The 22677-nt window shown below is 36.8% G+C and overlaps 1 pseudogene; it reads left to right on the plus strand.

Annotated features, from left to right (window-relative positions):
- The first annotated feature begins 21487 nt into the window (after positions 1-21487).
- On the plus strand, positions 21488-22344 carry LOC128596989 (CBY1-interacting BAR domain-containing protein 1-like; annotated as a pseudogene).
- The last annotated feature ends 333 nt before the right edge of the window (positions 22345-22677 follow it).

A 22677-nucleotide genomic window follows, 5' to 3' on the forward strand; every position in this document is an offset into this window, starting at 1 on the left:
AAATAAAAGAATTATACAACAGATCAATAAATCCAAAAGTTGGTTTTTTGAAAAGACTAATAAAATAGATAAGCCTTTGGCCAAACCTAACCAGGAAAATAGAATAAAATCTCTAATTTCATCAATCAGAAATGGTAATGATGAAATAACAAGAGACCCCTCAGTAATTCAAAAAATCCTTAATGAATACTACAAGAAACTCTACTCTCAGAAATATGAAAATCAGAACGAAATCGACTAATACCTGGAAGTATGCCACCTACCAAGACTTAGCCAGAATGCAGTGGATATGTTGAACAGGCCTATATCAAGTTCTGAAATAGCATCAACTAGACAAAATCTCCCTAAAAAGAAAAGCCCCAGACCAAATTGCTTTACGACAGAATTCTACCAAACCTTTAACCAAGAACTACTATCTATATTACTAAACCTTTTCCAAAATATAAAAAAAAGAAGGAATATTACCCAACACATTCTATGAAGCAAACATCACCTTGATCCCCAAACCAGGGAAAGACCCAACAAGAAAAGAAAATTATAGACCAACATCACTAACGAATATTGATGCTAAAATACTCAATAAGATCCTAACAAACAGAATCCAACAACACATCAAAAAATTATACACCATGACCAAGTGGGATTTATCCCAGGGTCTCAAGGCTGGTTCAATATACATAAATCTATAAATGTAATTCAGCACATAAACAAACTAAAACACAAGGACCATATGATTCTTTCAATTGATGCAGAAAAAGCTTTTGATAATATCCAGCATCCCTTCATGATCAGAAAAATTAAGAAAATTGGTATAGAAGGGACATTTCTTAAACTAATGGAGGGCATCTACAGCAAACCCACAGCCAATATCATATTAAATGGAGTTAAATTGAAATCATTTCCACTTAGATCAGGAACCAGGCAAGGCTGCCCATTGTCTCCATTGCTCTTGAACATTGTAATGGAAGCTTTAGCCATTGCAATTAGGGAACAAAAGGCGATCGAGGGTATCCACATAGGGTCAGAAGAGATCAAACTTTCACTCTTCACAGATGATATGATCGTACATCTGGAAAACACTAGGGATTCTACTACAAAACTTTTAGAAGTGATCAAGGAATACAGCAATGTCTCAGGCTACAAAATCAACACCCATAAATCTGTAGCCTTTATATAAACCAACAATAACCAAGCTGAAAAAACGGTCACGGACTCTATTCCTTTCAAGTAGTGCCAAAGAAGATGAAATATTTGGGAGTATACCTAACAAAGGATGTGAAAGATCTCTACACAGAGAACTATGAAACTTTAAGAAAAGAAATAGCCGAAGATGTTAACAAATGGAAAAACATACCATGCTCATGGCTGGGAAGAATCAACATTGTTAAAATGTCTATACTACCCAAAGCAATATATAATTTTAATGCAATTCCTATTAAAGCTCATTGTCATATTTTAAAGATCTTGAAAAAATAATACTTCGTTTTATATGGAATCAGAAAAAAACGCGAATAGCCAAAACATTACTCAGCAATAAAACACAGCAGGAGGAATCATGCTACCTGACCTGAGACTGTACTATACATCGATAGTGATCAAAACAGCATGGTTTTGGCACAAAAGCAGAGAAGTAGATGTTTGGAATAGAATAGAGAACCAAAGATGAATTCAGCTACTTACCGTCATTTGATCTTTGACAAGCCAATTAAAAACAGTCAGTGGGGAAAAGATTCCCTATTTAACAAATGGTGCTGGATGAACTGGCTGGCAACCTGTAGAAGATTGAAACTGGACCCACACCTTTCACCTTTAACTAAGATAGACTCTCTCTGGATAAAAAATTTAAACTTAAGACATGAAACTATAAAAAATACTTGAAGAAAGTGCAGGGAAAACTCTTGAAGGAATAGGCCTGGGTGAATATTTTATGAGGACTCCCCAGGCAATTGAAGCAGTATCAAAAATACACTATTGGACCTGTAGTGCATTTTAGAAGCGTATATGTGAAACTTAGTAAATGTGGAATGTAAATGTCTTAGCACAATAACTAAGAAAATGCCAGGAAGGCTATGTTAACCAGTGTGATAAAAATGTGTCAAACGGTCTATGAAACCAGGGTATGGTGCCCCATGATCACCTTAATGTACACAGCTATGATTAAAAAAAAAAAAATACGCTACTGGGACCTGATCAAACTAAAACGCTTCTGCACAGCCAAGAACATAGTAAGTAAAGGAAGAAGACAGCCCTCAGAATGAGAGAAAATATTTGCAGGTTATACCTCTGATAAAGTTCTAATAACCAGAATCCACAGAGAACTCAAACGTATTAGCAAGAAAAGAACACATGATCCCATCTCAGGGTGGAAAAGGGACTTGAAGAGAAACTTCTCTAAAGAACACAGATGCACAATCTACAAACACATGAAGAAAAGCTTATCATCCTTAATCATCAGAGAAATGCAAATCAAAACTACTTTGAGATATCACCTAACCCAAGCAAGAGTAACCCACATAACAAAATCCCAAAACCAGAGATGTTGGCATGGATGTGGAGAAAAGGGCACACTTCTACACTGCTGGTGGGAATGCATACTAATATGTTCCTTCTGGAAGGATGTTTGGGGAATACTTAGAGACCTAAAAATAGAGCTGCCATTCGATCCTATAATTCCTTTACTAGGTTTATACCCAGAAGACCAAAACTCACAATATAACAAAGACATCTGTACCAAAATGTTTATTGCAGCCCAATTCAAAATTGCTAAGTCACGGAAGAAGCCCAAGTGCCCATCGACCCACGAATGGACTAGCAAATTGTGGTACATGTATACCATGGAATACTATGCAGCCTTAAAGAAAGATGGAGACTTTACCTCTTTCATGTTTACATGGATGGAGCTGGAACATATTCTTCTTAGCAAAGTATCTCAGGAATGGAAGAAGAAGTATCTAATGTACTCAGCCCTACTATGAAGCTAAATTATAGCTTTCACATGAAGGCTATAACCCAACTATAGCACAAGACAATGAGGAAAGGGCCAAGGAAGGGAAGGGAGGGGGAGGTTAGGATGGAGGGAGAGTAATGGGTGGGGCCACACCTACGGTGCATCTTAGAATGGGTACAGGCGAAACTTACTAAATGCAGAATACAAATGTCTACATACAATAACTAAGAAAATGCCATGAAGGCTACGTTGAACAGTTTGATGAGAATATTTCAGATTGTATATGAAACCAGCACATTGTACCCCTTGATTGCACTAATGTACACAGCTATGATTTAACAATAAAAAAACAGAAAAAAATATTTTACAAAAAAAGAAAAATACTTAACACTTAGGGAGTCAGGCCACTTGACTACTAATGAAACAACACCTGTCATCAATAAAGCCCAGCAATATCTAGACTGCCGATTGTCAACAAGAACAAGAGAGGTAATATCAGGATCTCACTGGATGGATGTGTATTTGTATGTGTGTGCAAATTTTGTTTCTGAAAAAGGGCCATAAATTAAAGCTAAGAAATACTACTATACTGGGTAATCTTTCCTCACCATTTCAACATAATAATGAGTCTATTTATTAAACATGGATCATTTGAAAGTAGCTCTAAAGAAAAATTTGACATTTATTTGTGTGATCAATAAAAAGTGGATAGAAAGTGGCATTCAATTGTTTTTCACTTTGTAATCTCTAGTGCTTTATATCAGCTTTAACCTAAAACATCTTGTGGAACATAAAAAGGTGAACTATTACAGGTAGTTGTACGCTAAATTTATCTCTGAACAAGATTATATGGTATAGGCAGTGCCCAGGTTACAAATAATATGGGTTCTGTAGATGTGTTTTTAAATTGAATTTGTTTGTAAGTTGTAACAAGTACATTTACCTATTACCTGTAATAGCCATGGTTCATAAGTGCAAGTTGCACATCACTTGGATGTTTGTAAGTCATGGACTTCCTATAATTATTTCACAGTTAAAATAATTTGTAAACAACTAAACAGTAAAGATTTTATCTTATAGTTGTTGTATTTCTAACAGTGCCTAGAAGAAAAAGTGGTTTCCCAGTAAATACTAATTGAGTTTATGAGAAATAGCCCAAATTGCATGTCCAAGTCTGTGATAGAGGAGTTTTTCATTCCATTATTCTAGCATTCCTATTATGCAGGACAACAAAGGAAGTTCCTCTATGATATTAATGGTGATAATGTCTAACAAATTATGATGTCCAATGATGTAAACTTAAAATAATTTCTTGGAATATTTTATCCTATATTTTCCAAGACATTTAATAGATGATTAAATTAGTGCATTGATTAAATCTCATCCAAATATCCATTAAGAAATTTGAGGCCATACCTATAATTCCAGCACTTTGAGAGTCTAAGGCAGGAGGATCACTTGAGGCCAGGAGTTCAAGAACACCTGGGAAACATAGCAAAACCCTGCTTTCTACAAAAAAACAAACAACAACAACAAAAAAAAACTTAAACTAAAACATTAGGCAGATGTGGTGGTGCACAACTATAGTCCCAGCTACTGGGGAGGCTGAAGCAGTAAAATCACTCAAGCCCAGGAATTGAAGGCTGCAGTAAGCCATCATCACACCACTATGCTCCAGCCTCAGTGACAGAATAAGACCCTGTCTCTAATAAACAAATAAGTAAAATAAAAAAGAAATTTGAATTTGTTAGAATAACAACCTTTAAAATAGGCCTGATGAAAAATAAAAGTATTGGTGAACATCTGTTTAACATGGAAAGGACATTATTAGACATATTTGTAGTTGATACAATATTTTCACAGAGAAATCCATGATACCAAAGAGCATGGTATCTATGCATTTGAATGACAAAACTGAAAATGCTGCCTGCCTACATAAAATATCATTAACACTTAATCTCAGAGAGTGTCTCTAGTTTTACTTCCTTTTGGGGGAGTCTTCATTAAAATCAATAATAAGCTTGCATTTTTCTCCCAATCTTTGATCTCATGTCGACAACATTCAAAGATTACTTTCTTTGAAAAGTCCTGGGCCTTTCAGCTGGAGACCATCTTCCAGTAATTCACCAAAATGACAAACACAAAGGGAAAGAGGAGAGGCACCCGATACATGTTCTCTAGGCCTTTTAGAAAACATGGAGTTGTTCCTTTGGCCACATATATGCGAATCTACAAGAAAGGTGATATTGTAGACATCAAGGGAATGGGTACTGTTCAAAAAGGCATGCCACACAAATGTTACCATGGCAAAACTAGAAGAGTTTACAATGTTACCCAGCATGCTGTTGGCATTGTTGTAAACAAGCAAGTTAAGGGCAAAATCCTCGTGAAGAGGATTAATGTTCGTATTGAGCATATTAAGCACTCTAAGAGCCGAGATAGCTTCCTGAAACGCGTGAAGGAAAATGATCAGAGAAAGAAGGAAGCCAAAGAGAAAGGTACCCGGGTTCAACTGAAGCGCCAGCCTGCGCCACCCAGAGAAGCCCACTTTGTGAGAACTAACGGAAAGGAGCCTAAGCTCCTGGAACCCATCCCCTATGAATTCATGGCATAATAAGCATATAACATAGCACACAGGAGTACTAATGGACCCATGTTTTTAGGCGCAAGAACCTATTTATTCCCCATGAGCTCATGGCATAATATGTGTACAGCAGGGGCACACAAGATAACCAATAGTCCCCATGTAACAGTGATACAAGGTGCTGGAACCTATTTCCCATGAATTCAAAAGTCAATCAACACTTTGTCACATTCAATGGCAAGGTGCCTCCCTGAGCTGCTGCAACCTCTTCCCCTATGAATTCATGGCATGGTAGATGCAAATAATAGCATAAAAATGTTTCTTGTTCATTCAATACAAGTGTGGTTTTTTTCCTCCCCAAAGAAGTATTAAAGCAAATTTTAATGTGTCCTAAAAAAAAAAAAAAAAAAAAAAAAGAAAGAAAGAAAAAGAAAAGTCCTGGGAAAACAGAACTGAGAAAAGCTGCATTCAAATAGTAAGAAGAATGTTTGACTGCAAAATGCCCTTCCCCCAAGCACCATGCAGGGAGGATTCATCTAGAATCATGGTTTCCACAGTAAGAAAAGAGAGATTCAGGCAAATACCATGCAGGGAGGATTCATCTAGAATCACAGTTTCCACAGTAAGAAAAAAGAGATGCAAGCAAATATTCAGCTACCATGCAGGGAGGATTCATCTAGAATCATGGTTTCCACAGTAAGAAAAGAGAGATGCAGGCAAATATTCAGCTACCCCACCATTCTGGGACCCTTTGCAGGAGGACCACTTTGTTCTCTATCACATGGGGAACATGGGAGGTGGGGTAGTAAGTAGCAAAGCTAGACCACCTGGGGCCAATTAGAAACAAATAGCATCACCTGGGTCTCACAGCAACCAGCTCATGTATCTTGGTGATAGCTCTGTATTCTGGCTCACAAAGGGACCCCACCAGAGAACCCAGCTAACAGAACTGCTCTGCAGGAAGCACAGTCACCAGGTCAGCTAGGTTCAGCTATCTAGCAGGCTTACCCACATAGCCCCAGTGCAGTGCTTGAGCATCTCTCAGGCAGGGAGACAAGCACTCCTTTCCCTTCAGCTTTTAGGAAATTTATGCAAAAATTTATGTATTTTGTCATTTGTATCCCTTAACAAGATATTAAACTTTCTAATCAAAAAACAGAGTAGGAGAGTGACGTAAGCACTAATGCCAACTAGAAGCCAACAAGGATAGCCATTACAACTGAATTTTGATATAAATAATTAAAGGAGAATGCTGGAGTATATCAAAGGAGTAGCGGAAACCCTATAGAGTTTGTAAATCCAGAAAGGCTACATAGAGAACTGAAGGAAATACGTTGGCTCTAGCCACACCTTCCTTTGGTTAAGATCAGCTCAGAACCAATAAGGACTTCTCCTGAAGGGAAAAGTCAAGTGAGAGGACCTCAGCACCCTACATTACAACCTTGGAAACCTACAGTCCTCACCACCAAGGACTCCTGCAGTGCTCACAGGCACCAGGCCTAGATAAGGGAGCTGACTGGAGTCTCCACACATACATTGCCCCCAGAGAAGCTGACAGTGTGCCCCACCTTCCATAGCCTGTGGCTGCTGCACTATGCCATCTTATAAACACAGCCAGTGCAAGGGTGTGTCCTCCCTTGGGAGCAAATAAACTTGGCACCAATTCTTAATCACTGCTGAACGGCTCTTTCTTGATGGCCCACGATTCCTGAGCAAGCTATTACTATATTTTCCCTGTGAGGCCAAGATACCACAGAGCCACTCCATCTACATTTCCCAGTCACTGTTGCACCTCCTCCTGTGCCTGAAATGAAGCAGTGCCCTGGCTTCTGAGGAAATGATTTCTGTTTCACCCAGAGTAGTCATACCACAAGGTGCTAGAACTAAAGCAGTGCCCTCCCTTTTGTGGTCAGTGGCCTTGGCTGCCCAGAACAGCCAGAAACCCAGGAAATAAGCTGAAGGAATGCATTGCCTCCCAGGGAATCAGTGTTTGGATGAGCCAAGCAGCTGGGCCACACAGGACTGAGCCAGAGTGCTACCTCACGTCCCAGGGAAATAGAGTGTTGGCTGAGTTGAGACAACCCAATTAACAGGCTGAAAAACTGTTACCCTGCATCCCCAGAACTGGTATAGCCTCACAGTGTCTGATCTGCAGAGATGCTCTTCTTCCCAGGGAATGAAGTTACCAACATTGTGCTGTCCCTCTCCACTCAAGTGTGAGTGGAAAGCTAGAAGGCTGGGGTTGAAATGCATAAGTTGATAAGATTAAGTTTAAGTTTTTTGTTTGATTTAACTTTATGAAGTGATTTATGAGATAATTAAAAGTGGATCACAAGGCAAGGTACAGGTGGCTAATGAAGAAAGGAACACTTGGGAAAAGTATGTCTGTAGCGAGATCACAATGTGCATTGGAAGCCCCCAAAAGTCTGTTGAAAATGACAGCAAAGACCTTAGAGAAGACAAGAGAAGTCTTACTGAGGCCTGACTTTTTCCCTATATAAACTCTGTACAAAGGTCTCTGCAGGCTAATGGGCCTCTGCAACATGCACTGGGGACAATGTGTGCAGCTGGCTCTTAGATAAGAGAAAAAGTCTCTTGGGGTTAGATAAGGGAAGAAGCCCTTTTTCTCCCCAACTCCTGGTATGGGTGTAGCATTAGCCTTTTTGCCCCACAGAGACCCAGAGACTTAGCTGCCTCCTGTGGAATCTGCATGCATGATCAAACCTGCCACTACTTTCACATCCTACTTCAAAGCCAGGTTCTTTGCTTGTTAAACCGCATTGTATTTCCTTAGTTTATGATTAGAGTAGAATGAAATGGCAAGGATCATAAGAGTTGATTAAAGAGTAGCTAGGTGAAATTCAAATGCCAGAAGAATGACAGCATAGGGAAGGAGGTTTTGCCCTTTTTATGGTTTTTCATGTGATTGATCCAGGGGTCCTCAAACTGTGGCCCACGGGTGTGATTGTATTTGTGCAGTGTGCATGAGGAATTTGTTCATAGTTTTTTTTTTTTTTTTAACTATAGTCTGGCCTTCCAATGGTCTGAGGGACAGTGAACTGGCCTCCTGTTTAAAAAGTTTGAGGACCCTTGAGTCAATAAGTATGGAGTGAACCCATTGTTTGGGGCCTTCACCATCTCTTGAATAAGTGGTATTGGTCCCCCAGGCCCATTCTTACTCTATCTCTATTGCTTTTATTTCTGAACATTGAGGATACCCACAGGTTGCATGGAGGCTGGTCCCCTATGCTCAAGGACCCAAACAACTTCTGTATTCTGCCATTCCATGTCCTTGCTGCCACTGCATGTGGACTCACAGAGTCTGGTAACCTACATGTCCAACCATCCCAGTTGCCACTACCCAGTACCTAATGTCCTGGGAGCCGAGTTACCACTGTTTTCTATTGACTCTGGTTACCAAATTGCAACTGTACCCTGCTCTATAGCACCCTTCTTGCCTGGAGCCAGAATAGTGCAATGCCCTGCCCTCAGAGTTAGAGTCATATCTAAAATCCAGTTCCCTAAGCCTGAGGTACTCAGGTGAGATATCTCTGAATCAGACTATAGCCCTGTGGGAAATTTGCATTCAAATCAGCCTCAGAGAATAAACCTTTACCCCAAGACCAAGGTACTACAATAAATTAGTGAGACCCTGACTCAGGACCCTAGCTCCATAGCCACTCTAAGCAGCTGTGCACTGAAATCAGAACCAGCCACTACAGATGCCTGTGGGCCACATCAGACCTAACACCAAGAGGGACACCCTAGGCTCAGTCTCTTCATTGCAGGAGGAGGTCCTCATTGTGAACAGGAGGACCACCAAAGCTTTTCTCAATAAGGACACTTACAATTTATGCTGCCGTTGCTGGTGCCATGACAGCCTAGGTTGTTGAGGTACCCACAATCATTGCTGATATTGATCATGGTAGGAGAAGCTACATTAAGGCTATAACAGTGAATTGACTCAGAAGTGGAGCCACTACAACCTTCTTTAATGGCATGGTAATACTCATTTGCAGGTGTAAAGTGTAAATCCTTTTGTACAAAAGTCATTCTAAAACGTTTGGAAGAGATGAATATTCCACCAGATGCGCTGACATCAACACAGAGATACAAAAAAACATGAAAAATAAGCAAGTATGATGCCAGCAAAGGAACACAATAATTCTTCACTAACTGACCCCCCCAAAAAGGAAATTTATGAATTGCCTGAAAAGAAATTCAAAATAATGATCTTCAGGAAAGTGAGATATAAGGAAAAAAACAGATAAACAATTCAACAAATTCATGAAAATAATTCATAATCTGAATAAGAAAATTAACAAAACAAAGATATTATTTTTAATAAGACACAAACAGAGATACTAGAGCTGAAGAATTCAGAGAATGAAAAAAATAGTTTTAGCAGAAGACTAGATCAAAAGGAAGAAAGAATGTCTGAACTTTAAGATAGGTCACCTATTTCAACATAAGTCAGAAGAAAAAAGAATTAAAAAAATAAAGACAGCCTAAGGGAAATATGGGACACCATTAACAGAACAAACTTTTGCATTATGGAAATTTTAGACAGGGATAGAAAGCTTATTTAATAAAATAATTACAAAAACTTCCCAAGTTTTAGAAGAGAAATGAACAACCATATCCATGAAGCTGAAAAGTGCACCTGTGGTGCATCACTGGTCTATGAAAATTGGCTCAACTTAAGGAGGCAGTAAATGTATGGAGGTTCTACTGTATATACGTATATATTAAAGAAGGATCTTGCTATAGTAAAATGATCTCTTACTGTGGTTTTGATTTGAATTTCCCTGATGATTAGTGATGTTGAACATTTTTTCATTTTTTATCTACTTTAAGTTGATTTTTGTATGGTATAAGAAATAGGAGTCTAATTTTCTTTTCCTGCATATGGGCATCCACTATGCCAAGCATCATTTATTGAAGAGACTGTCCTTTTCCCCAGTGTATAGTCTTGGCATGTTTGCCAAAAACCAACTATCTGTAAGGCATAAATTTACTTCTGGGTCCACTATTTTGTTACATTGGTCAACATGTCTGTTTTTATGGTGGTACCATTGTTATTTTGTTTAGTATAGCTTTGTAGTGTGTTTTGAAGTCAGGTAGTGGGACACCTCCACCTTTGTTCTTTTTGCTCAGAATTGCTTTGGCTTTTAGGGTCTTTCATTGTTCCATATGTATTTTAGGACATTTTTTTCTATTTCTTTAAAGAATGTCTTTGATATTTTGAAAGAGATTGCATTGAATCAGTGGATCAATTTTGATATTACATCATTTTCTCATTAATAATTCTCCCAATCCATGAACACGGAATAGCTTTTCATTCATTTGTCTTTTTTCTATTTCTCTCATCAATGTTTTAAAATTGTAAAGACCTTTCACTTCCTTGGTTAAATTTGTTCCAAAGTAATTTTCTTTCATAGCTACTGTAAGTAGGATTGTATTCTTGATTTCTTTTTCTACTAGTTTATTGTTGGTGTATAAAATGCTATGGATTGTTACATACTGATTTTGTAATCTAAAATTTTACTGAATTTGTTTATTAGTTCTTTGATGGAGCTTTTAGCCATATATATATATATATATATATATATATATATATATATATATATATATATATATATATATATATATTCATGCTATCTGCCAACAGGGGTGATCTGACTTTTTTCATTTGAATACACTTTATTTCTTTCCCTTGCCTAACTTCTCTGGCTCGGAATTCCAGTATTAAGTTGAATAAGAATGGTAAAAGAGTGAATCCTTGTTTTGTTACCATTCTTAGAGAAAAGGCTTTTAGCCTTTTCCCATTTAGTAAAATATTTTCTGTGTGTTTGTCATATATAGCCATTAATGTATCAAGGCATGCTCCTTGTATACATAGTTTCTTGAGAAATTATATCATAAATGGATAGTAAATTTTATCACATGCTTTTTCCACATCTATTGAGATGATCATATGGTTTCTGTCCTTAATTCTGTTGATGTGATGTATCAGGTTTATTGATTTGTGTACGTTAAGGTATCCTTGCACCCCTGGGATAAATCCTACTTGATCATGGTGAATGATTTCTTTAACATGCTGCTGAATTTGGTTTGCTAGTATTTGGGGGGTGGAGGGTGGGGGTGGGGGCTGGGGATTCATTGAAGGTACAAAGAACCATGTTACATTGCTTCCATTTGTTAGGTAAAGTCTCTCTTATAATTGTGTCCTGCTCCCAAAATGTGTGTCACACACTGTGACCCTCCCACCCCTTCTCTTCTTCCCTCTCTCTGCTCTCCCCTTCCCCACTACCCTCCCTCCTTCCCTCTCCATGCTCTTCCCTTCCCCCATCCTCTCTCTCCTTTCCTGTTTCTGCTCACCCCTTCCCCAACCACCCTCCCTCCTTTCCTCTCTTTCCTCTTCCCTTCCCAGCCCCCATGTGTACTAGGTCATCAACTGCCTCATATGAGAATTGAGTACATAGGATTCTTGCTTCTCCGTTCTTATGATGCTTTACTAAGAATAATATGTTCCACTTTCATCCAGGTTAAAACAAAGGATGTAAAGTCTCCATCTTTTTAATGGCTGAATAGTATTCCATGGTATATATGTACCACAGGTAGTTAATACATTCCTGGGTTGGTGGGCATTAAGGCTGTTTCCACATTTTGGTGATTGTAAATTGAGCTGTAATAAACTGTCTACTGCAAGTGTCCTTATGGTAAAATGATTTTTTTTCCTCTGGGTAGATGCCCAGTAATGGGATTGCAGGATCAAATGGGAGGTCTAGCTTGAGTTCTTAGAGGGTTCTCCATACTTCCTTCCAAAATGGTTGTATTAGTTTGCAGTTCCACCAGCAGTGTAAAAGTGTTCCTTTCTCTCCAGCAATGTAAAAAGTGTTCCTTTCTTTCCACATCCGTGCCAGCATCTGCAGTTTTGAGATTTTGTGATGAGGTCATTCTCACTGGGGGTAGATGATATCTCAGAGTGGTTTTGGTTTGCATTTCTCTAATAATTAGCGATGATGAGCATTTTTTCATGTTTGTTAGCCATTCTTCTGTTTTCTTTACAGAAGGTTCTATTCATTTCTTTTGCCCAGTGATAGAAGGGATTTTTGGCTCTTTTTATGTTGATTAATTTGAGTTCGTTGTAGAGCCAAGTTATCAATCTTTTGTCTGATTCAAAATATGCAAATATCCTTTCCCATTGTGTAGGTTGTCTATTTGCTTTGGTTGCTATTTGATCATTTTGTGCCTTAAATTTAGGTCTTTTATCCATCTTGAATCAATTTGTGCGAGTGGAGAAAGGTGCAGGTCCAGTTTCAGTCTTTTACATGTGAATATCCAGTTCTCCCAGCACCATTTATTGAACAGGGATTCTTTCTCCCAGTGTATGTTCTAAGATGTTTAGTTTATCAAAGATTGGTGGTTGTAAGATGTTAGTTTCATTTCCTGGTTTTCTATTCGATTCCAAATGTCTATGTCTCTATTTTTGTGCCAGTAACATGCTGTTTTGACCACTAAGGCCTTGTAATATAGCCTAAAGTCTGGTATACTGATGCCCCCAGCTTTGTTTTTATTACTAAGAACTGCCTTAGCTATATCGGTTTTTTTCTGGTTCCATACAAAACGAAGAATTGTTGTTTCCAAGTCTTGAAAATATGATGTTGGTATTTTAATAGGGATGGCATTGACTCTATAGATTGCTTTGAAAAGTATAGACATTTTAACAATGTTGATTATTCCCAGCAATGAGCATAGTATGTTCTTCCATTTGTTAATATCCTCTGCTATATCTTTTCTTAGGGTTTCATAATTTTCTTTATAGCAGTCCTTCACCTCTTTTGTTAGGTACATTCCTAAGTATTTCATTTTCTTTGCAGCCATGGTGAAGGGGGTTGTGTCCTTAATTAGCCTCTCATCTTGGCTGTTACTGGCATATACAAAGGTTACTGACTTGTGGACATTGATTTTATATCCTGAAACGTTACTGTATTATTTGATGACTTCCAGGAGTCTTGTGGTTGAGTCTTTGGGGTTCTCTAAATATAAGATCATATCATCAGCAAAGTGGGAGAGTTTCACCTTCTCTGCTCCCATTTGGATGCCCTTTATTTCCTTGTCTTGCCTGATTGTATTTGCTAGAACTTCCAGAACTATGTTTAATAGGAGTGGCAATAGAGGACAACTTTGTCAGGTTCCAGTTCTAAGTGGAAAAGCTTTCAGTTTTACTCCATTCAGTAAAATATTAGCTGTGGGTTTGTCATAGATAGCTTTGATCAGTTTAAGAAACGTGCCGCCTATGCCTGTACCCTTCAGTGTTCAATTAGAAAAGGATGCTGGATTTTATGGAATGCTTTTTCTGCACCTGTGGAGAGGATCAGATGGTCATCATTTTTGCTTCTGTTGATATGGTGAATTACATTTATGGACTTCCTTATGTTAAACCAGCCTACCATCCCTGAGACAAAACCTACTTGATCATGATGTATGACTTTTTTGATGATAATCTGTAATCGATTTGCTATGATTTTGTTGAGAATTTTTGCATTTATATTCATTAGTGAAATTGGTCTGAAGTTCTCCTTTTTAGTTGGGTCTTTTCCTGGTTTTGGTATCAGAGTGATGTTTGCTTTATAGAACGTGTTGGGGAAGATTCCTTCCTCCTCAATTTTTTGGAATAATTTCTGCAATATGGGAATAAGCTGTTCTTTGAAAGTTTGATAGAATTCTGGTGGGAAGCCATCCAGACCAGGGCATTTTTTTTTTTTAATTAGGAGATTTTTTTTATTGTTTCTTTTATCTCAGTGGTTGAAATTGGTCTGTTCAGGAGATCTATTTCTTCCCAACAAAGTCTAGGGAGAAGGTGTGATTCCAAATATTGATCCATTTCCTTCATGTTGTTAAATTTCTTGGCATAGAGTGTCTTGTAGTGTTCAGAGATAATCTCTGGTATCTCTGTGGCATCGGTTGTTATTTTCCCTATATCATTTCTGATTGAGGTTACTAGAGATTTTACTTTTCTGTTTCTAGTTAGTCTGGCCAGAGGTTTCTCTATTTTATTTATTTTTTCAAAAAACCAACTCCTTGCTTCATGGATTTTCTGAATGATTCATTCGATTTCAATTTCATTAATCTCTGAATTAATTTTGCATATTTCTTTTCTTCTGCTGGGTTTAGGCTTAGATTGTTCTTCTTTTTCCAATTCCATAAGATTTCTTATGAGTTTGTTGATGGTTTTCCTTCTGCTTTTCTGATGTAGGCATCTAAAGTGATAAATTTTCCTCTCAGGACTGTTTTTGCTGTATCCCAGAGGTCTTAGTAGCTTATGTCTTCATTGTTGTTATGCTCAAAGAAGTTAATGATTTTATCTTTTATTTCTTCCTGCACCCAACTATCATTCAGCATAAGGTTGTTTAATTTCCATGCCTTTGTGTGAGGTTGAACATTTTTGTTGAAGTTGAGCTCCACTTTTAATGCCTTCTGGTCTGAGAAGATACAAAGTAAAATTTCAATTCTTTTGATTCTGTTGAGGTTTGTTTTGTGTCCTAGGATATGATCAATTTTGGAGAATGTTCCATGGGCTGATGAGAAGAATGTACATTCTTTAGCTTTGGGATGGAGTGTCTATATACATCTATCAAGCATGATTGTTCTAGGGTCTCATTTAAGTCCCTTTTATCTTTGTTTCATTTCAGTGTAGAGGATCTGTCCAGCTCTGTAAGAGGAGTGTTAAAGTCCCTGGTTATTATGGGGTTATAGAATATCAAATTGCTCAGATTAATTAAGGTCTGTTTCAAGAATCTGGAAGCATTTAAGTTGGGTGCATAAATATTTAGAATTGAAATGTCTTCTTGTTGTAGTTTTCCTTTGACCAATATGAAGTGTCCATTTTTGTCTTTTTTTACTTTAGTTGCTTTAAATCCACTTTTATCTGAAAATAAGATTGCAACCCTGCTTTTCTTCTGAATTCTGTTTGCCTGAAAAATTGTCTTCTAACCCTTAATTCTGAGTTTTAATTTGTCTTTTGAGGCTAGGTGTGTTTCCTGCAGACAATAAATGGATGGCTTGTGTTTTTGTGTTTTTTTCTTTAATCCAATTAGCCAGTTTATGACTCTTTAGTGGGGGATTCAAATCATTAACATTTATTGAGAGAATTGATAAGTGTGGTGGAGTTCTATTCATCTTATTTTGTGAAAGCCCATTGTTTAGTTTTATCTTTTGCATCATTGTGGAAGGTAGGTTCTGTCCTTTAATTTCTAGGTGCTTACTTTGCTGGTGGTCCATTGTGAAGGTCAGTGTGCAGAACAGGTTGAATTATTTTAACCTGTTGCTTTGCTGGTGGTCCATTGTGAAGGTCAGTGTGCAGAACAGGTTGAATTATTTTAACCTGTTGCTATAGAGCTGGTCTTTTTGTGGCAAATTTCCTCAATGTTTGCATAACAGTAAAAGATTTGATTTTTCTGCCAATTTTAAAACTTAGCTTAGCAGGATAGAGAATTCTGGGCTGGAAATTGTTTTGTTTAAGTAAATTAAAGGTATATGACCATTGTCTTCTGGCTTGAAAAGTTTTATTAGAGAAGTCTACAGTTACTCTGATGGATTTGTCCCTGTAGGTCAATTGGAATTTGCTCCTGGCAGCTTTCGGAATCTTTTCTTTTGTCTTGACTTTGGACAGGTTTATCACAATGTGTCTTGGAGAAGCTCTATTTGAGTTGAGGCAACCTGGGGTTCTATATCCCTCTGAAAGGAGTGTGTCAGAATCTTTGATGATATTTGGGAAATTTTCATTTATAATATTCTCTAGTATGGCTTCCATTCCTCTGGGGCAATCTTCTTCCCCCTTCTGGCATACCCATAACTTGTATGTTTGAATGCTTCATGAAGTTGCATAATTCTGTCAGTAAACCTGCTTTCTCTTGCTTTTTTTCTGCCTCTTTAACTATCTGAGTTATCTCAAGAGCTTTGTCCTCTACCTCTGAGATTCTTTCTTCTGCATGGTCTGGTCTGTTATTGATATGTTCTACTGCATCTTTAAGTTCCCTAATTGACTGCTTCAATTCCTTCAGCTCTGCTATATCCTTTCTATATTCTTCATATTGCCCATCTCTTATTTGATTCTGTTTTTGGATTTCCTTATATTTATTTTTGACTTTCTTAGCAATTTCCTTCATTATTTTTTGGTTATTTTCCACTTTCTTGGCAATTTCCTTCATTGCTTTCATCATCTGTATTTTAAATTCCCCTTCTGTCATTTCTAAGATTTCATTATAGGTGGAATCCTCTGCAGTAGCTACCTCATGGTCCCTTGCGGGGATTGCTCTGGACTGGTTTTTCATGTTGCCAGGATTTTTCTGCTGATTCTTCCTCATGAGTGTTTTCTTTTATCTGTTTCCTTGCCCTAATTTTCCTTTCACTTCCTCTAGCTCTTTAAGTTACTGTGCCTCTGGCCTAAGTTTTGTTGAGTCCTTTTGGCACAGGACCATAGAGAAAGTTGAAGAGCAAGAGGGGGAAAAAAGATTTAAAAAAGAAAGAAAAAAGGCAAGGAGAGGGGTGAGTAAAAGGGAGTGTTGACAAAAAGAAGAGAGGCTCAGAAAGAGGGAGACAGGAGCAATTATAGGTGTATAGTGGGGTACTTTAACCCAACCTAAAAACCCCCAGCCTATGGGGGTGCCGGGTTGGGTGGTGCCCTTGAAGTCAGAGGCTCTTCACCAGCCTGAGAAGACAGAGGATTTTCACCAGCCTGAGAAGACACAATACCCCACCTCCACCAAATAGAGAGGTAAAACAAAAACACTATAAATCAAAGCAAAACAAACAGAAAACCTTACAGGATAAAATTGGAGGAAAAACCAAATAATAGACAGAAACACTAGCAAAAATGAAGTTCTTATTATTAAAGACAGCAAAAATGGAAAATTATATGTACACTAGAAAAATGAAGAAAGAAAAAAATCTTTTGTATTTCTGTGGTTTCCATTTTAACCTAAGATTTTATTTATTTAGGTCTTTTCTTTCTACATTATTCTAGCTAATGGTTTGTTGATTTGTTTATCTCCTTCTTTTTCTTTCTTTCTTTTTTCTTTCTTTCTTTTTTTTTTTTTTCTTGAGACAGAGTCCCACTCTGTTGCCTCAGGCTAGAGATCTGTGGCATCAGCCTAGTTCACAGCAACCTCCAACTCCTGGGTTCAAGAGCACCTCCTGCCTCAGCCTCCTGAGTAGTGGGGATTACAGGCATCCACCACAATGCCCAGCTAATTTTTCTATTTTTAGTAGAGAAAAGGATCTCATTCTTGCTCAGGCTGGTCTTGAACTCTTGAGCTCAAGCAATCCACTCACCTTGGCCTCCCAGAATGCTAGGATTACAGGCATGAACTACCATACCTGACCTTATTTGTCTTTTTAAAAAACAAAACTTTCATTTCATTAATGTTTTCTATTTTTTTCTAGTCTCAATTTCATGTATTTCTGGTATTAATATTATTATCATTATCACTATTATATTGTTTCAGGTTAATTAAGGGTACAAAGAATTAGGCTACAATGTTTGCATTTGTTAGGTAAAGTCCCTCTTATAATCATGTCCAGTCCCTCTTATAATCATGTCATATACCCTAATATTGTGTCCATTAAGTGGAAGCACACCTATCCTCCTCCTTCCTCCATTTTCCTTGCTCTCTTGTTTCCTCCATCCCCCACCTTGAATTGATTTGAGTTTTTCTCTTATGTAGATGTACATTTGATCATCTACTGGTTTCATATTAGAAGTGATTACATTGGATTCTTGCTTCTCCATTATTGTGATACTTTACTAGGAAGAATGTTTTTCAACTCCAATCAAGTTAATACAAACGATGTAAAGTATCCATCTTTTTAATGGATGACTAGTATTCCATGGCATACCTATACCACAGCTTGTTAATCCATTCCTGGGTTGATAGGCATTTAAGTTGTTTCCACAGTTTGGTGACTGTACATTGAGCTGTGATAAACAATCTAGTGTAAATTACCTTATGATAAAATGGTTGCTTTTCTTCTGGGTAGATGCCTAGTAATGGGATTGCAGGATGAAATAGGAGGTCTAATTTGAGTTCTTACTTGAGTTCATTCTTTCCTCCAAAAAGGTTATATTAATTTGTAGTCCTACAACCTGATTTTTATTATTATGTATATCCTTCTACTTGTTTATCTTGAGATTGGTTTGTTCTTGCTTTTCTAGTCCCTTGAGATATGCTATTAGCTTACTTATTTGAAATCTTTCTCTTTTTTCAATGTAGAGCTTTATCACTATAGACTTCCCCTTTAGTACTATTATTTTTGTATCCCACGGGGCTTCATATACTTTGTTTCTATGTGCATTTGTTTTAAGGAACTTTTTAATATAGTACTGAATTGTATAAATTAATTTTAATAAGAAAGTGGCTATGATGATACCACTGTGTTCTAGCTGAGGTAACAAAGCAAGCCTCGGTCTCAAAAAGAAATCATATGATTTTAATTCTTTTTAATTTGTTGAGACTTGTTTTATAGCCTAACATATGTTTTAGCCTTTAAAATTGTTCCTCATGTTAATAAAAAATAATATGGATTCTGCTCCTGTTGGGTGAAATGTACTGTTTGGTTCATTTGGTCTAAGTCACAGTTTAAATACAATTTTTCTTTGTTGATTTTCTGTCTAGATAACCTATTCAACAATGAAAATGTGGTGTTGAAGCCCCCCACCCTGAAGGTATTGAAGTATATCTCTTCTTATAGATCTAATAATATTTATTTTATGTATCTGAGTGCTCCAATGTTAGGTGTTAACTATTTAAACCTGTTAAGTTTTCTCACTGAATCGAACCTTTATCATCATATAATGACTTTCTTTGTTTCTTATCACAGTTTGTCACTTAAAGTATGTTTTACTTGAGATAAATATATCTACACTTGCTTGCTTTGGGTTTCTGTTTGTATAGAATATTTTTTTCATCTCTTCACTTTCAGTTTATAGAGAAGGTGCCAAAAAAAAAAAAATACACATTTTAGGAAAGAAGAAAAAAGTGTTAAAATTGTAATACTCAGGTCACATTTGGCTTCTGCAATTATAAGAGATATAATACATACAAGATAACATTGTCAATATATATTGAGCATTATGATTTTAATAATTTCCCTTTCTTAAAATATGTATATAGGCTTAGTCCCTGTAGCTCAGCAGGTAGGGTACCAGCCACATACACTGGAGCTTGTGGGTTTGAATGCAGCCCAGACCTGCCAAAGAACAATGACAACTACAACCAAAAAACAGCCCAGCATTGTGGCAGGTGCCTGTAGTCCCAGCTACTTGGGAGGCTGAGACAAGAGAATTACTTAAGCCCAGGAATTTGAGGTTGCTGTGAGCTGTGATGCCACACCACTCTACTGAGGGCAAAATAGTGAGACTCTGTCTCAAAGAAAAAAAAATGTGTGAGTGTATATTATATATATCCTTGTATGTGCATTTACAGGTGAAGTAAGTATTTTGTAAACAGCATATAATGGAGTCACTTTTTCTTAGAGATAGGGACTTGCTATGTTGCCAAGGCTGGACTTGAACTTCTGGATTCAAATAATCTTCTTGCTTCAGAACCTTCAGTATTAGGGTCTACGGGCATGAGCTAACACTCTTGGATTTTTTTTTTCTTAGTCTTTGTTAGAAATGGTAGCTTAAGTAGATACAAGTTTCCTCAAAAAAAAAAAAGAAAAAGAAAAGAAAAGAAATGGTAGCTTAATTCCCTAAGCTACTCTCAAACTCCTGATCTCAAGCAATCCTCTCAACTCTACCACCCAAGTACCTGGGACTATGGGCATGATCCATTTCACCTGGACTGGTTTATATCTGTTAAGTGGGAAATTTCATTCATTTACATTCAAGTTTATTATTGATATGTCATTATCAAGGACAATGTCATATCCTTGTCATTTTATTAATTATTTTCTGGTTGTTTTGTACATTTTGTTCCTTGACTTCTCTCTTATTGTTTATCATTGTAGTTTGGTGTTTTCTATAATGATGTGATTTGATTTTTTCTATTTCTCTTTTATGTATATGCTCTACCAGTGAATTTATACTTTTGAGTATTTTCATGATGATGATTATCATCTTTTTGCTTCCAGATGTAGAACTCTATTGAATATTTAAGTTAAAGCTGGTTTAAGCTATCAGCTTTATTTGTCTGGAAAACATTATTTCTCCCTCACTTTTGAAGGATAGCTTTGCTCTATATAGTATTCGTGGCTCACAGCTTTTTCCTTTCAGCAGCAGAATCAACATATTCTGTCCTGGACTATTAAGACTTCTGCTGACAATTCTGCTGTTATTTAAATGGGGATTCCTGATATGTGACTTGATGCTTTTTTTTTTTTCCTCTTAGCATTCTCTTTTTCTTTGATATTGACTACAACTTGCCTCAGGTAGGAAATTTGGGGGTTGAATCTACTTAGGAATGTTTAAGCATCCTAGATCTGGATGTCCATATCTCAACCAAGATTTGAGAAGTTGTTAGGTACTATTTCATGAAACAGGCCTTCTATGCCTTTCCCCATGTCTTCTAGAGTTACCATAATACAAATATTTGTGCACTGAATGTTTTCCCATAAGTCTTGTAGGCTTTCTTCATTGTTTTTTCATTTTCATTTCTCTAACTTGATAATTTCAAACAATGTTCAAGCTCAGATTTCCTTCTTCTGCTTGATCTAGCTTGCTACTGACACCCTCTACTATATTTTTTATTACATTCATTGAATTCTTCATCTGCAGGATTTCTATTTGGCTCTTCGTTCTTATTTTATGAAATCTGTTTGTTAAATTTCTAATTTAATTGAACTTTCTGTCTGTATTTTCTTATATATCATTAAATTTCATTAAAATAATAATTTTTGGAGCATCAGTTGTTGGGCCCCAGCCCAGGATCCCCAGCCATGTGTGAGGCAAGATGTTGAGGCACAGTCTGGAAAACTGGATGCTCAAACCAAACTACAAGATGCTGTCACAAATGTGGAGAAGTATTTTGAAAGCTGTGCCAAATCTTTGCTGCCCATGTGTAGAAAATTGCCAGGCTACACTACAAAGCAGAACTTCTAGTGAATGAAATTTTTAAGTATGCATCTACAGAGACTGCAAATATAAAGCAGAGATTGAAAAATTTTGCTGATGAATTTGCCAAACTTCAGGATTATTGACAAGCAGAAGTTAAAGACTTGAAGCCAAAGTAGTTGAACATTTGAAAGCTTATGGAACCACTGTAAAAATGAAATAGGATGATCTCAAAATAACATTAACAGTAAGGAATCTAGAAGCTAAGCAGTTAACTCAATTAGAAAGAACATGATAGAGAAACCCATCTGATTGACGTGTTATTTCACAGGCAGAAATCGAATTGCATAGAGCTATAATAGATGCCAACCAAACAACTCATCATTTAGAGAAAATTATTGACAATTTTGAAAAGCAGAATAAAGGGATATAAAGAATGTATTTTCAGAATGTATCATAATCAAGATGTTATTTCACAGCAAAGCTTTAGAGGTCTATGCTGCTGCCTACCAAAACATATAAAAGATTGATGAGGATAAAGATTTAGAGATTTTCCAATATTCTCTGTATCCACTAGATTATTCATCTTATTCTGATGTTGTAAGAACAAATTCGAAGTCACCTCTTCAGAGATCACTATCAGCTAAGTGTGTATCTGGGATAGGACAGGTATCTAACTGTCAACTAAGAAAGGATCAACAAGCAGGAGATGATAATGAAGATGAAGAGTTAGATAGTACAGAAGAAGAATATTAATTTTCATAAGTAAACTTCACATTTCCATTTTCATCTTAAATAACTTGAAATCCAGGGTTACTACACTGTCAAAATTTATACTCACTTCATAGGTTGAAATATCAAATTAAATCTTACTAGAAATAGCAAAATAATTAAAGGCAATTTATGCTGACCAAAAATCAAAATTTTTAAGAAGATATTACATACCAGTTGTTTAAACATCCTACCCAATGGCATATTATATTTTTGTGTAAGTGCCATTTTAAAAAAATTATATATTTTAAAGTATTCATATTAATACACTTTACCTAGTTAAAGAAGCTACAATAGTAGGTAGATGACAAAAACTAA

Source organism: Nycticebus coucang, chromosome 2 (assembly GCF_027406575.1).
Source record: "Nycticebus coucang isolate mNycCou1 chromosome 2, mNycCou1.pri, whole genome shotgun sequence".
In the NCBI taxonomy this organism is placed as follows: domain Eukaryota; kingdom Metazoa; phylum Chordata; class Mammalia; order Primates; family Lorisidae; genus Nycticebus; species Nycticebus coucang.